At 53.0% G+C, this 12695-nt stretch overlaps 2 long non-coding RNA genes across 10 annotated transcripts in view; one reads left to right on the top strand and one right to left on the bottom strand.

Moving 5' to 3' along the window:
• The window catches only part of LOC109261445 (uncharacterized), a 31190-nt gene that overhangs the window by 15164 nt on the left and 3331 nt on the right, over positions 1 to 12695 (top strand). The window contains exon 3 of one of the 9 annotated variants that reach the window (XR_008421508.1): positions 10263 to 10444. The exons of the other annotated variants lie outside the window; for them this stretch is intronic. This is a non-coding gene — a long non-coding RNA (uncharacterized LOC109261445). The remainder of the gene's footprint in view (positions 1 to 10262; positions 10445 to 12695) is intronic. 9 annotated transcript variants of the gene reach the window in all.
• Positions 7584 to 10425, bottom strand: LOC128776470 (uncharacterized). Its single transcript, XR_008421516.1, has 2 exons — positions 10320 to 10425; positions 7584 to 8664 (listed from the first exon to the last, which is right to left on the bottom strand). It is a non-coding gene; the product is annotated as an uncharacterized LOC128776470 (long non-coding RNA).

The raw sequence follows: 12695 nt of genomic DNA, 5'->3' as shown, positions 1-12695 counted from the left end.
CACTTTGGTTCAGTGGTACAGGGTATAGGGTCTGGGAAATTTGGTGGTCACCCTGTGTAAGTATGAATGAGTTGCCCCAAGTGTAGGCTCTGGGAGAGGTGAGTTCACCCTGGTGAGTGTGGATGTGTGAACCACACCAGCTCAGGGTCTTGGAGATTAGGCTGTACTCATATGTAAATATGTATGAGTACCCCAGGTGCAGAGTCTGGGACATTCTGGCGTACCCCTGTGTCAATATGGATGAGTGACCTCAGCTACTGGGTTGGGGAGAGGTGAGGTGACACTGGTGCATGTGGATGTGTGACCACCTTGCTCATAGCCTGGGAGATTTGTGGGTCCTTGTCTGTTAGTATGGATGAGTGATCCCACGTGCAGTGTCTGAGAGATTTGGTGTTCCTTCTGTGTCAGTATGGATGAGTGACCCCAGGTTCAGGGTATGAGAATTTTGGGGGTCCCCCTATCAGTATGGATGAGTGACCCCAGGTGAAAACTCTGGAAGAGGTGGGTCACCCTGGTGATTGTGGGTGTGTGATAACCCCAGCTCAAGTTCTGGGAGTTTGGGGCATCCCTCTTTGTTAGTATGGATGAGTAACTCACTTTAATGATCTGGGAGATTTGGGGGGTCCCTCTGAAGCCGTATAGATGAGTGACCCCAGGTTCAGGGTCTGGGAGATTGGGCATTCCCCCATGTCATTATGGGTGAATGACTACAGTTGTAGGTCTGGGAGATTTGGAGGTCCCCCTTTGTCATTATGGATGAGTGACCCCAGGTGGAGTGTCTGCAATATGTGGGGTCACCCTGGTGAGAGAAGATGTATGACCACCCCCTATAAGTATGTGGGAGATTCGGGGGTCCTCCTGTGTCAACATGGGTGGGTAACACCATTTGCAGTGTTTGGTAGATTTGGGGGAGCCCTATATCAGTATGAATTTTTATCACAGGTTCAGGATCTGAGAGACATGGAGTCACCCTGGTGAGTGTGGACATACGACCACTGCAGCTCTAGGTCTGGAAATTTGGTGGTCCCCCTTTGTCAGTATGGTTGAGTGACCCCAAGTGCAGGGCCTGGGAGAGGTGGGGTCACTCTGGTGAGTGTGAACATGTGACCACCCCAGATCAAGGTCTTAGAGAAATGGGAGTTATTCTCTGTTAGTGTGGATTATTGACACCAGGTGCCAGGGTCTGGAAGATTTGGAAGTCCCCCTTTATCAGAGTCAATGAGTGTCCACAGGTGCAGGGTCTGGGAAAGGTGGGGTCACCCTGATGACCTTGATAAGTATGGACCTGTGACCTTCCCAGATCAAGTTCTGGTAGATATGGGGGCCCCCTTTGTCAGTAGGGATAAGGGACCCAGGGTAGGATATGGCATATTTGGGGGTCGCCCTGTGTCAGTGTGGATGAGGGACCCCAGGGGCATGGTCTGGAAGATTAGGAGTCCCAGAGTGTCATTGAATGAGTACCAAGATGGAGGGTCTGGGAGATTAGGGGATCCCCCAGTGTCCTTATGGATTAGTGACTCCAGAGGCAGTGTGTTGGGGAGATGCTGGGTCACCCTTGATAGTGTGGGTGTGTAATGACCCTAGCTCATGATTTGGGAGATTTAGGAGTCTCCCTTTGTCAGTTATGGATGAGTGACCCTAGATGCAAGGGCTTGGAGATTACAGGGTCCTCCTGTGTCATTATGGATGAGTGACCCTAGGTGCAGTTTCTCAGATAGGTGGGGTTAACCTGGTGAGTGTGGGCATGTGACCATCCCAAGTCAAGCTTTGGGATAGTTGGTGATTCTCTTTTGTCAGTATGGATGAGTGATCTCAGGCAGAGTGTCTGGGACATTAAGGGTCCTTCTGTGTCAGTATGAATGAGTGATCCAATTTGAAAATCTGGGAGATGTGGGGTCACCCTGGTGTATGTGGACATGTGACCACCCTGCTCGAGGTCTAGGAGATTTGGGGGTCCTCTTGTGTCAGTATGGATGAGGGACTCCAGGTGAAGGCTCTGGGAGAGGTGGGTCACCCTGGTGAGTGTGGATGTATGACCACCTCAGTTCTATTCTGGGAGATTTGGGTGGCCCCATTTGTCATTATGGATGAGTGACCCAGGTTAAGGATATGGGAGATTTGGGGGTCCCTCTGTGTCAATATGGATGAGGGACTCCAGGTGCAAGTTTTGGGATTTGGGCTCCCCTGTATCAGTATGGATGAGTGACCACACAGGCAGGTGCTCAGAGATTTGGAGTTCCCTGTGTTAGTAGTGTTGTGTGACTTCATACGAGGGTCGGGAAGAGGTTGGGTCACCCTGGTGAGTGTGGACCTGTGAGGACCACAGCTCAGGGACTGGGAGATTTTGGGGTCACCCTTTGTCAGTATAGGTGTTTGACAACCTCCTAGACTCTGGGAGATTTTGGGGCCCCCCCTTGTCATTATAGATGAGTGATGCCAGGTGCAGGTTCTGGGAGGGGTGGGGTCAGCCTGATGAGTGTGAACATGTGACCACCACCACTCAGGGTCTGGGAGATCTCAGGGTTCCTCTTTGTCAGTATGGATGAATGACCCTATCCAGTGTCTGGGAGAGGTGGGGTCACTGTGGCGAGTGTGGATGAGTAACCACCCCATCTCAGTGTCTGAAAGATCTGGGGGTCCCCTGTATCAATATGAAGAGAGACCCTAGTTGCCATGTCTGTGAGATTTGGTGGTTCCCTTGTGTCAGTATGGATGTGTGAACCCAGTTGCAGGGCCTGGGAGATTAGGGGGTCACCCTGTGTCAATATGGATGAGTGACCCCCGGTGCAGAATCTGGGAGAGATAGGGTCACTCTGGTGAGTTTGGATGTGTGACCACCCCAGCTCAAGCTTAAGGAGGATTGCAGGTCCTGTGAGTAAGTATGGCTGGATGACCCCAGGTGCAGGCACTATGAGAGGAGTATTCACCCTGGTGAGTGTGGACATGTGACCACCCAGGCTCAAGTTCTGGGAGATTTCAGGTTCCCCCATGTCAGTGTAGAGGGATGACCCCAGGTGCAAGGTCTAGGAGGTTTGGACTTCCCCACGTGGAATATGGATGAGTGTCCCCAGGTCTGGGAGAGTTGCGGTCACACCAGTGTGGATGTGGGATCACATGTCATCCAGGCCCCGTGTGCCCTCTGAGGTCATTTTCCACCTCATTGATAAGTGCCAGCTGTGGTTTATTGGAGTGATTTCACAGCTGGGAAGGCCCTGGGGCATGCACAATGCTGTCCAGATGCTGAGATGTGTTCTCAGATGTTGGATAATTGATTAGGTGATCTCACTGTGCACAGTTGTGACTTGGAAGTGACGTGACACATGTCAGCTCTTGTAGGCCCTAGCGCCTTAGCCCATTTTCAGCCACTAGTCACCCTATGTCTCCTGCCTTGAATGACCACTCCAAGGGAGATTCCCTATGAGCACTGGTGTCCAGCCCTGTGGTCACAGCCATGTACTGCTTGTGGCCATGAAGCTGCTGAAAGCGCTGGTGAGTGAGCCAGGACACCTGCATAGGTAGGCTCACAGCCCAACAGCTGTAAGAGATCGAGCATCCCAAAACTCTAGGGCAGATGCAAGTACTACCTGGAGCTTCTAGGCCTGTGGAGGTACCAGGTGTAAGAAAGGTGGGTGTGGGTGGAAGAACACACAGGGACACTGTTGGAGGGAGTGTCCATGAGAAGAGAGGAATCAGGATGTCACTGTGTGCAGGGAAGGAAGAGAGGGTCCACCTGATGAGGGGGGAGGATGCAGGTATGAAGAATTACAATGTCAGGGGAGGGAGTGTCCACAATAAGGTGGAGGGTAATTTAGGGTGGTATAAAGACATCACTGGGTACTGGGAGGGAGGGTACCAGGAGATGAGGAGAAGGGACGCAGGTATGAGAACGTCACTCTATGGAGGGAAGGTCCACCTGAGATGAGGGGAGGGGATGAAGGTAAGAGGGTATCAATCTATGGACATCTGAAATGAGGGGAAGTGATGAATATATGAGGATATCACTCTATGGTAGAAGGTCCACCTGAGATGAGGGGAGGGGACACAGGTATGAGGACATCACTCTATGGAGGGAACATCCACCTGTGATGAGGTGGAGACGCAAGTGTGAGGGCATCACTCTGGAGGAAAGGTCCACCTGAGATGAGGGGAAGGGATGCAGTTATGAGGACATCACTCTATGGAGGGGGTCCACCTGAGAAGAAGGTACGCAGAGGTATGAGGACATCGCTGTATGAAGGGGTTGTCGACAGAGATTAGCGGTGTTGACCCAGGCATAAGGACATTACTCTATGGAGGGAGGATTCACCAATGATTAGGGGAACGAAGGCAGGTATGAGCACAGAACACTATAGAGGATGGTACACCTCTATAGAGATGTAGGGGAGATGAGGCAGTTATGAGGAGTCACACTATGAATGGAGCTGAGTGGAGGGGACTTAGGTATGAGGAATTCACTCAATGGAGGGAGGGTCCACCTGCGATGAGGGGAGAGGAGGCAGGTACAAGGACATCACTGTATGGATGGAGGGTCCACTTGAGGGGAGAAGATGCAGTTATAAGGACATCAGTGTATGTACACCTGAGATAAAAGGAAGTTATGCAAGTATGAGGACATCACCCTGTGGAGGGAGCATGATCTGAGATAAGGGGAGGGGAGGCCAGTGTGAAAATATCACTTTATGGAGGGAGGGTCTACTGGCAATGAGGAGAAGGGACGCAGTTATGATGACATCACTTAATGGATGTAGGGTGCACTCGAGGTGAAGGGAGGGGACCCAGGTGTGAGGACATCACTGTATGGACAAAGGGCCCACCTGCATTGAGAGGAGGGGACACAGGTAGGAGGACTCCACTCTAAGGTGGGAGGGCCCACCTGAGATTAGAGGAAGAGATGCAGATAGGAGAACATCACTCTATGGAGGGAGGGTCGACCTGAGGTGAGGGGAAGGGATGTAGGTATGAGGAGTCACTAAATGGAGCAATGGTCCACCTGAGATGTGGTGAAGGGATGCACACTCACCGTGTGGTGGAACGGTTCACCTGAGATTAGGGGAGTAGACCCATGTGGAGGACATCACTCTATTTTTTAAAATTTAAAAAAAAAAAATGTTTAATTTTTGAGAGAGACAGAGTGTAAGCAGGGGAGAGGCAAAGAGAGAGGGAGACAGAATCCAAAGTAGGCTTTAGGCTCTGAGTTGTTAGCACAGAGCCCAATGTAGAGTTTGAACCCATGAACTGCGAGATCATGACCTAAGTCACGTACTTAACTGAGCCACCCAGGCATCCCAGAACATCCCTCTTGAGAGAAGGTTCACCTGAGATGAGGGGAGAGGACGCAAGTATGAGGACATCACTCTATGGAGGGAGGTCCACTTCAGAGAGGAAGGGTCTCATGTATGAGTACATCACTCTATGGAACAAGGGTCCACCTGAGATGAGGTCAGGGGACACAGGTATGAGTAGTCACTCTATGGAGGGCAGATCCACCTGAATGGAGTGGAGGGAAAGAAGGTATGAGGATATCCCTCAGTGGAGGTAGGGTCCACCTGAGATGAGGAGAGGGGACAGGTATGGAAAGTCACTGTGTGGAGGGAGCAGAGGGGAGAGAGGGGGACGCAGGTATGAGAATACAGTCTATCAAGTGAGGGTCCACCTGAGATTAGCAGAGGGCACGCTGGTATGAGGACATCACACTATGGAGGGTGTGTTCACCTGAGACGAGGGGACACAGATAGGAGGACATCATTCAATGGAGGGTGGGTCCATATGAGGTGAAGTTGGGGTATGTAGGTATGAGGACATCAGTCTATGGAAAAGGGGTCCACCTGAATTGAGGGGAAGGGAAGCAGTTATGAGGATGTCACTGTTTGGAGGGATGCCACCTGAGATGAAAGGAGTGGATGCAAGTATGAGGACAACACTCTGGGGTGTCTACCTGAGATAAAGAGTGGGGACACAGGAGTCACTGTGTGGAGGGAGCTTTGGGGAGGGGAGGAGAAAAAGGTATGAGGAAGTCACCCTGTGGAGGGAGGTCCACCTGAGATGAGGTGAGGTGACACTTATATGAGGAGTCACTGTGTGCAGGGAGAGGAGGGGAGGGGACACAGGTATGAGGACATCACTAAAGAGACAGGCTACTGAGATGAGGGGTGTGGAAGCAGGTATGAGGAAATCACTCCATGGAGGGAGGGTCCACTGAGATGAGGGAAGGGGATGCAGGTTTGAGGACATCACACTACAGAGGGAGGATCCACCTTAGAGGAGTGTAAAGGACATAGATAGGTATGAGTACATCTCTCTATGGAGGGAGGTCCACCTGAGATGAGGGGATGTGACAAGTATGAGTCACTGGGTTGAGGGAGTGGAGGGGAAGGGGCACAGTTATGAGGACATCACTCTGGGTGAAGGGTACACCTGCGATGACAAAAGGGGACACAGGTATGAGATCACTCTTTGGAGAGTGGGTCCATACGAGATGGGGGGAGGGTACACAGTTATGGGGAAATTCCTCTAAGGAGGGTTAGGGTTTAGGGTTAGGCTTAGTGTTACGGGTTAGGTCCCAGGAGGCACCCGGGGATGAACCCCCAGCCATGCAGTGGTCTCCCCCGAGGGCTGCAGTAGGGCGCATGTTAGGGTGCGGGTCAGGCTTAAGTCTTTGGGTTCAAGGCCCAGCCTATGGTGTAGGCTAAGCTTAGGTTGGACCTCAGGATTCCCACCTTGTTCAGCTCCATCCCTGCTTTGCAAATGGCATGGCGATTTTCCAAATTCCATGGTGAATAATCCTGTACCGCTTATAGGCTCCAAATCTGTTCTGTTCTCAGACCTAGGAATTAGGCCCCCATAGGGAAAAAGCTGTGGCTAGGGTTAGGGTTGGGTCCCAGGAGGTTTCAGGGGTTGAACCATGATCACTAGTGCAATGGTCTCCCTGGAGGACTGAATTGAGGGCAACTGTTAGGATGCGGGACAGGCATAGGGTTTGGATGCAGTGGACAGCTGATTGCGTGTTCCAGGCTGAGGTTTGGGTCCTGGATCCACTTCTGAAGCTCTGTTCATGCCCTCTAAATATCATAGTCAATTCTGGGTTTCTCACTAAATATTTTGGCACCCTGCATGGGCCCCTGGTGGTCTGTTCTTTTCTCAGACCTAGGAGGTGGGTCCCCTTCGAACCAGAGCCATGGGTAGGGGTAGGTTTGGCAACAAGTAAGTGCCAGGGGCAGAACCACCAACAGTGCAGTGATCTCCCGGGAGGGCTGAGTGAAGGGCACATGTTCAAGTGTGGGTCAGGCGTAGGGTTTGGATTCAGGAGCCAAAAGATGGTGTGGGCCAGGGTTAGGCAAGGTCGCAGGATCCCCTCCTGCAGCACCATCCTGGCCATGGAAATGTCATGGTGAAATTCTGGCTTCCATGCTGACATATTCCGTGTTGGTCATTGGTCCCAAATCCATTCTTTCCCAGACCTCAATAGTGGGCCCCCCGTAGGGCCAGAATCCAGGCTAGGGTTCGGGTTAGGTCCTGAGAGGCACCAAGGGCTGAACCACTAACAGCACAGTCCTGGAGGACTGAATTGAGGGTGTGTGTTATGGTGTGGGTCAGTCTTGGGCTTTGGCTTATTGGGCCAGCCAATCGTGTGGGCCAGGCTTCCATCCCTGCCTTGGAAATGTTATCGTGTCTGGGTTCCTTGCAGATTAATCCTGCGCCAGTCATGGGCCCCAGCTGTGTTCTTTCCTCAGACCTAGCAGGTGGGCCATGTGAGGAAAGCCCTGGGCTAGGATTAGGGTTAGGTCCCTGGAGGTGCCAGGGCATGAAGTAACACCAGTTCAGTGATGTCCCTGGAGGCCTGAGTTGAGGGCGCCTGTTAGGGTGTAGGACACCCTTAGGATGTGTGGCGAGGGGGTGGCTGGTATGTTCCAGGCTTCGATTTTGGTCCTGGATCCCCTTCAGCAGCTCCATTCTTACCCTGGAAATGTCATGGCCGACTCCTGGGTTCCTTGCTGAATAATTGTGCACCGCTCATAGGTCCCAAAGATTTTTCCCCTGTCATAGGATGTGGGCCCCCTTCGAGAAAGAGCCTGAGCTAGGGTTAGGGTTAGATCCCCAGAGGTGTCAGGGGCAGAGTCACTGGCAGTGCAGTGATCTCCCTGGAGGGTTGGGTGGAGGGCGCATGGTAGGCAGCAATTCACGCTTAGAGTTTGGGTTCAGGAGCCAGAAGACTGTGTGGGAGAGCGTTAGGTTGCAGCTCAGAATCCCCTCCTGCACCTCCATCCTGGCCATGGAAATGTCATGGAGAAATTCGGGCGTCCATGCTGAAAAACACACTGGTTTTTGGCCCCAAATCCATTCTTTCCTCAGACCTCAATGGTGGGCTGCCTTAAGTCCAGAGCCCTGGGTAGGGTTACAGTTAGGTCCCAAGAGGTGCCAGGCGCTGAAATTGCAGCAGCTCAGAGGTCTCAGAGGGCTGAGTTGAGGGTGCATGTTAGGGTGCAGGTCAGGCTTAGTCTTTAGGTTCAAGTGCCAGCCTATGGAGTGGGCCAAGCTTATGTTTGGCCTCATCATCCCCATTGTGCAGCTTCATTCCTCCTTTGGAAATGGTATGACGACTTTCCATGTTCCATGCTGAATAATGCTGCACCAGTTATAGGCTCCTATGGACATTTGGGCTCTTTCCTGCATTGGTGAATGGATAAAGAAGACGTGGTAGATATACACAGTGGAATACTGCTCAGCAATCTAAAAGGATAAAATCTTGCCATTTGGAACAATGTGGATGGAGGCAGAATGTATTATGCTAAGGAAAATAAGTCATTCAGAAAAGATAAATATCATAAGATTTCACTCATAAGTGGAATTTAAAAAACAAAACAGATGAACATAGGGGAAGGGCAGGAAAAATAAGATACAAAGAAAGGCAGGCAAAACATCATAGACTCTAAAACACAGAGGGTTGCTGGAGTGAAGGTGGGTGGAGGGATGACCTAAATGGTTGATGGGCATTAAAGAGGGCACTTCTTGGGATGAGCAGTGGATGTTATATGTAAGAGATTAGTCATCGGATTATAGTCCTGAAGCCAAGACTACATTGTATGTCAACAAATTTGAATTCAAATTTTTAAATGTTTTTATCTTTGAGAGATAATAGACACAAGGCGAGCAGGAGTGGGGCAGAAAGAGAGAGAGTGACACAAGATCTGAAGCAGGTTCCAGTCTCTGAACTTTCAGCACAGAGCATGACACAGGGCTGGAACCCAGGAACAGGAAGATCATGACCTGAGCCAAACTTGGATGTTTAAATGACTGTGCCACCCAGGAGCCCCCCTTAACTTACTTAGGTCACGTGAAGGAAATTTCTTATACAAGCTGGTTAAACAGAATTTTGACTGTTTATACAAAAATAAAAACTAGGGGCACCTGGCTGGCCGCGTCAGTTATGCTTCCAACTCCTGATTTCAGCTCCGGTCACAATCTCCCCATCGTGGGATGAAGCCTCAGTTCGGGCTCTGCACTGAGCCTGGAACCTGCTTGAGATTCTCTCTCTCCCTCTCTCTCTGCCTGTCCCTTGGTCACGAAAGCGCTCTCTCTCACACAAAAATAAATAAAGCTAAAAATATAAAAGTCACTATCCTTAACACATGCACACTGAAACAGTGTAAAATTAAGTTCCAAAGAACATTTTCACCAGAAAGAGCAGGTAACTGTTGACGCCTCATACCTGAGTGTGACACAGTAAATGTGGAAGGTAAAAAACTGTAAAGATGTTGGCACCTATCTTCCTTTCCTTCCGTCTCCCCTTCTCCTAGTGTCCCCACTCCGTGACTACGCCAATGCCCTTTCCTTCTGTTCTCACCGAACCCACTGCTTCTTGCTCACTTCACCTGTCCTTTGCTATCCAAGTGTGCTGTCGAGACCAGGGGACCAGCATGCTCTGCAACCTGTCACCCCTCATTACCCCCACGCCGTCCATCCTCCCTTCCCCGTGCACACCACGGCGCTGACAGGGACCCTTCACACCTCTTCGCCCCCTCCCCGGCCCAGACCCCGCGCGCGCCCACCCCTCTGTGCACAGGGACCCGTCCCCCCTCTTCACCCCCGCCCCCGCCCGGTTCCCCGCCCTCAGGTTCACGGGGGCCCATCGCCCCTCCTCCACCCCCTCCCCCATCCATCCTCCCTTTCCAGCGCGCGTCACCACACTCACAGGGACGGTCACCCCTCCATACCCCCTCCCCCGCCCGGTCCCCTCAGTCCCGCCCCCACCCCCGCGTTCATAGGGACACAGTCAAGACAGTCCCCCGAGGGGAGTGTTCCCGGCCGGAACGTAAACACACCCTAGCAGGCATAACCAGCGGCAAGGCATCCGGGACCCTCGCCTCTCCCAGCCCAGGACTCAGGCGGGATGGGGCCGCGAAGCGCGGAGCTCAGCCAGAGGCTACAAGCTCACACTCGCGAGCAGGTGCGGTCTTGCCAGAGAGCGCCTCCGGGTCGCGGGGTCGCGGGGTCGCGGGGTCGCGGGGTCGCGGGGTCGCGGGGTCGCGGGGTCGCGGGGTCGCGGGGTCGCGGGGTCGTGGGTCTTGGTGAGCTGAGGGGGCGGGGCCCGTGCGTGCGGTCTCGGCACTTCCTTCCGCTCCGGGCGCGGCATTTCCGGTCCGTCCCGTCCCGGCCGGCGCGGGGAGTCTCAGGGCGTCCACGCAGGTGTGCCGGGCCGCTTCTGTTCTGCAAGTGAAGTACTTCAGCTACTTTCAAGCCAAAGCGTGCAGTCAGGAGGACACGTACTAAGGGCTGAGATGTTTCTTTCTCAACCGCTTGGAAAGGGTTTATGTCACAAACTGCCTTTTCTAAGTGTTTGCTGCGAGTGGGTTGAGAGCAGCTGGGTTTGGTAGTCGGGGACCCTGATGGGCGGGGGCGTCGAGCGGATGAGAGAAGGGGGGCTGTGGGGGCGTGAGACCCGGGTGGGAGGGGGCGTGGAGCGGATGAGAGAAGGGGGGCTGTGGGGGCGTGGGACCCGGGTGGGAGGGGGCGTCGAGCGGATGAGAGAAGGGGGGCTGTGGGGACCGGGGACCCAGGTGGGTGGGGCGTCGAGCGGACGAGAGAAGGGGGGCTGTGGGGGCGTGAGACCCGGGTGGGAGGGGGCGTGGAGCGGATGAGAGAAGGGGGGCTGTGGGGGCGTGGGACCCGGGTGGGAGGGGGCGTCGAGCGGATGAGAGAAGGGGGGCTGTGGGGACCGGGGACCCAGGTGGGTGGGGCGTCGAGCGGACGAGAGAAGGGGGGCTGTGGGGGCGTGGGACCCGGGTGGGAGGGGGCGTCAAGCGGATGAGAGAAGGGGGGCTGTGGGGCCCGGGGACCCTGGAGGGCGGGGCGTGGAGCGGATGAGAGAAGGGGGGCTGTGGGCGCCGGGGACCCTGGTGGGTGGGGACGTGGAGCAGGAGAAGCAGGGGGTCTGTGGTGGCTCGGGACCCCGGTGGACACGGGCATCCAGCAGGAAGAGCGTAAAGGGCTGTCGGTTGTGGCCTGGGCCACGGGGGCACCAGGGGTAGAACAGGGGGACATTGGTGGCCACAGCCAGTGGGCGAGGGGATGGAGCAGGTAGAGCGGGGCGGTGGGAAAAGCCAGCTTGTGAGCACACCCGCCCCCCCCCTCCCCCCAACAACCCTCCCGTCGGCAGCCCAGGCTGAGAGACTGTGGAACCAGACTCCATGTCCACGCAGGAGGCAGAGGCACTGCCCGGGGCTCCTACATGGCCTGGAACTCCTTTCTTCTCTACATTTGCTTTATCCTGTTTAGAATTTGTACAGGTGATGGGGTGCTTGGGTGGCTCAGTTGGTTAAGCTTCAGCCTCTTGATTTCAGCTGATAATCATGATCTCTCCATTTGCGGGTTGGATACCCTCATGGAGCTCTGTGCTGATAGTGCGGAGTCTGGTTGAGATTCTCTGTCTCTCCCCATCCTCCTCTCCTTCTCCCTCTCCCCCTGCCCCACTTGTGTGTGCACACACATAGCTCGCTCTAGCGCTCTCAAAAATACACTAAAAAAAAGAAAAAATGTATTGAAAAAGAACTTGTACAGGTGACTTGTGAATTCTAAATGAGGAATGATGATGGCATTCCACAATTTGCTTGAACCGTTCTGAAGTATTTTAATGTTTTCATATCTTTGCTCGCATTATTATAATTTGAAATATACGAGATATTTATGATTTTTTCTCTATTTCTGAATATTGTGTGTCTCGTATGGAGACATTGAAAGTATGTATTTTTCAGGAAATAAGTCACTCTGTTGTTAACTAAGGAAACATTAGCTTTTCAGTAGTTCAGGCATAGTTGTTATGGATGTCTATTCTTTTACATGAACATTTCAAGGTTTTTTTGTTTTTTGTTTTTTGTTGTTAAAATTTTTTCAATGTTTATTCATTTCTGAGGCAGAGAGAGACAGAGCATGAGTGGGGGAGGGGCAGAGAGAGAGGGAGACACGGAATCGGAAGCAGGCTCCAGGCTCTGAGCTGTCAGCACAGAGTCGGACACCCGGCTGGAAGTCACAAACCGTGAGATCATGACCTGAGCCGAAGCCGGACGCTTAACCGACTGAGCCACCCAGGCGCCCCTTCAAGTTTTTTTTTAATGTTTATTTATTTTTGAGAAAGAGAGAGGCAGAGTGTGAGTGGGGGAGGGGCAGAGAGAGAGAGGGAGACACAGAATCCAAAGCAGGCT

This window comes from Panthera pardus, unplaced genomic scaffold, assembly GCF_024362965.1.
Source record: "Panthera pardus isolate Hobbes unplaced genomic scaffold, ASM2436296v1 HiC_scaffold_13, whole genome shotgun sequence".
In the NCBI taxonomy this organism is placed as follows: Eukaryota; Metazoa; Chordata; class Mammalia; order Carnivora; family Felidae; genus Panthera; species Panthera pardus.
This window is presented reverse-complemented; position numbering and strand designations above follow the sequence as displayed.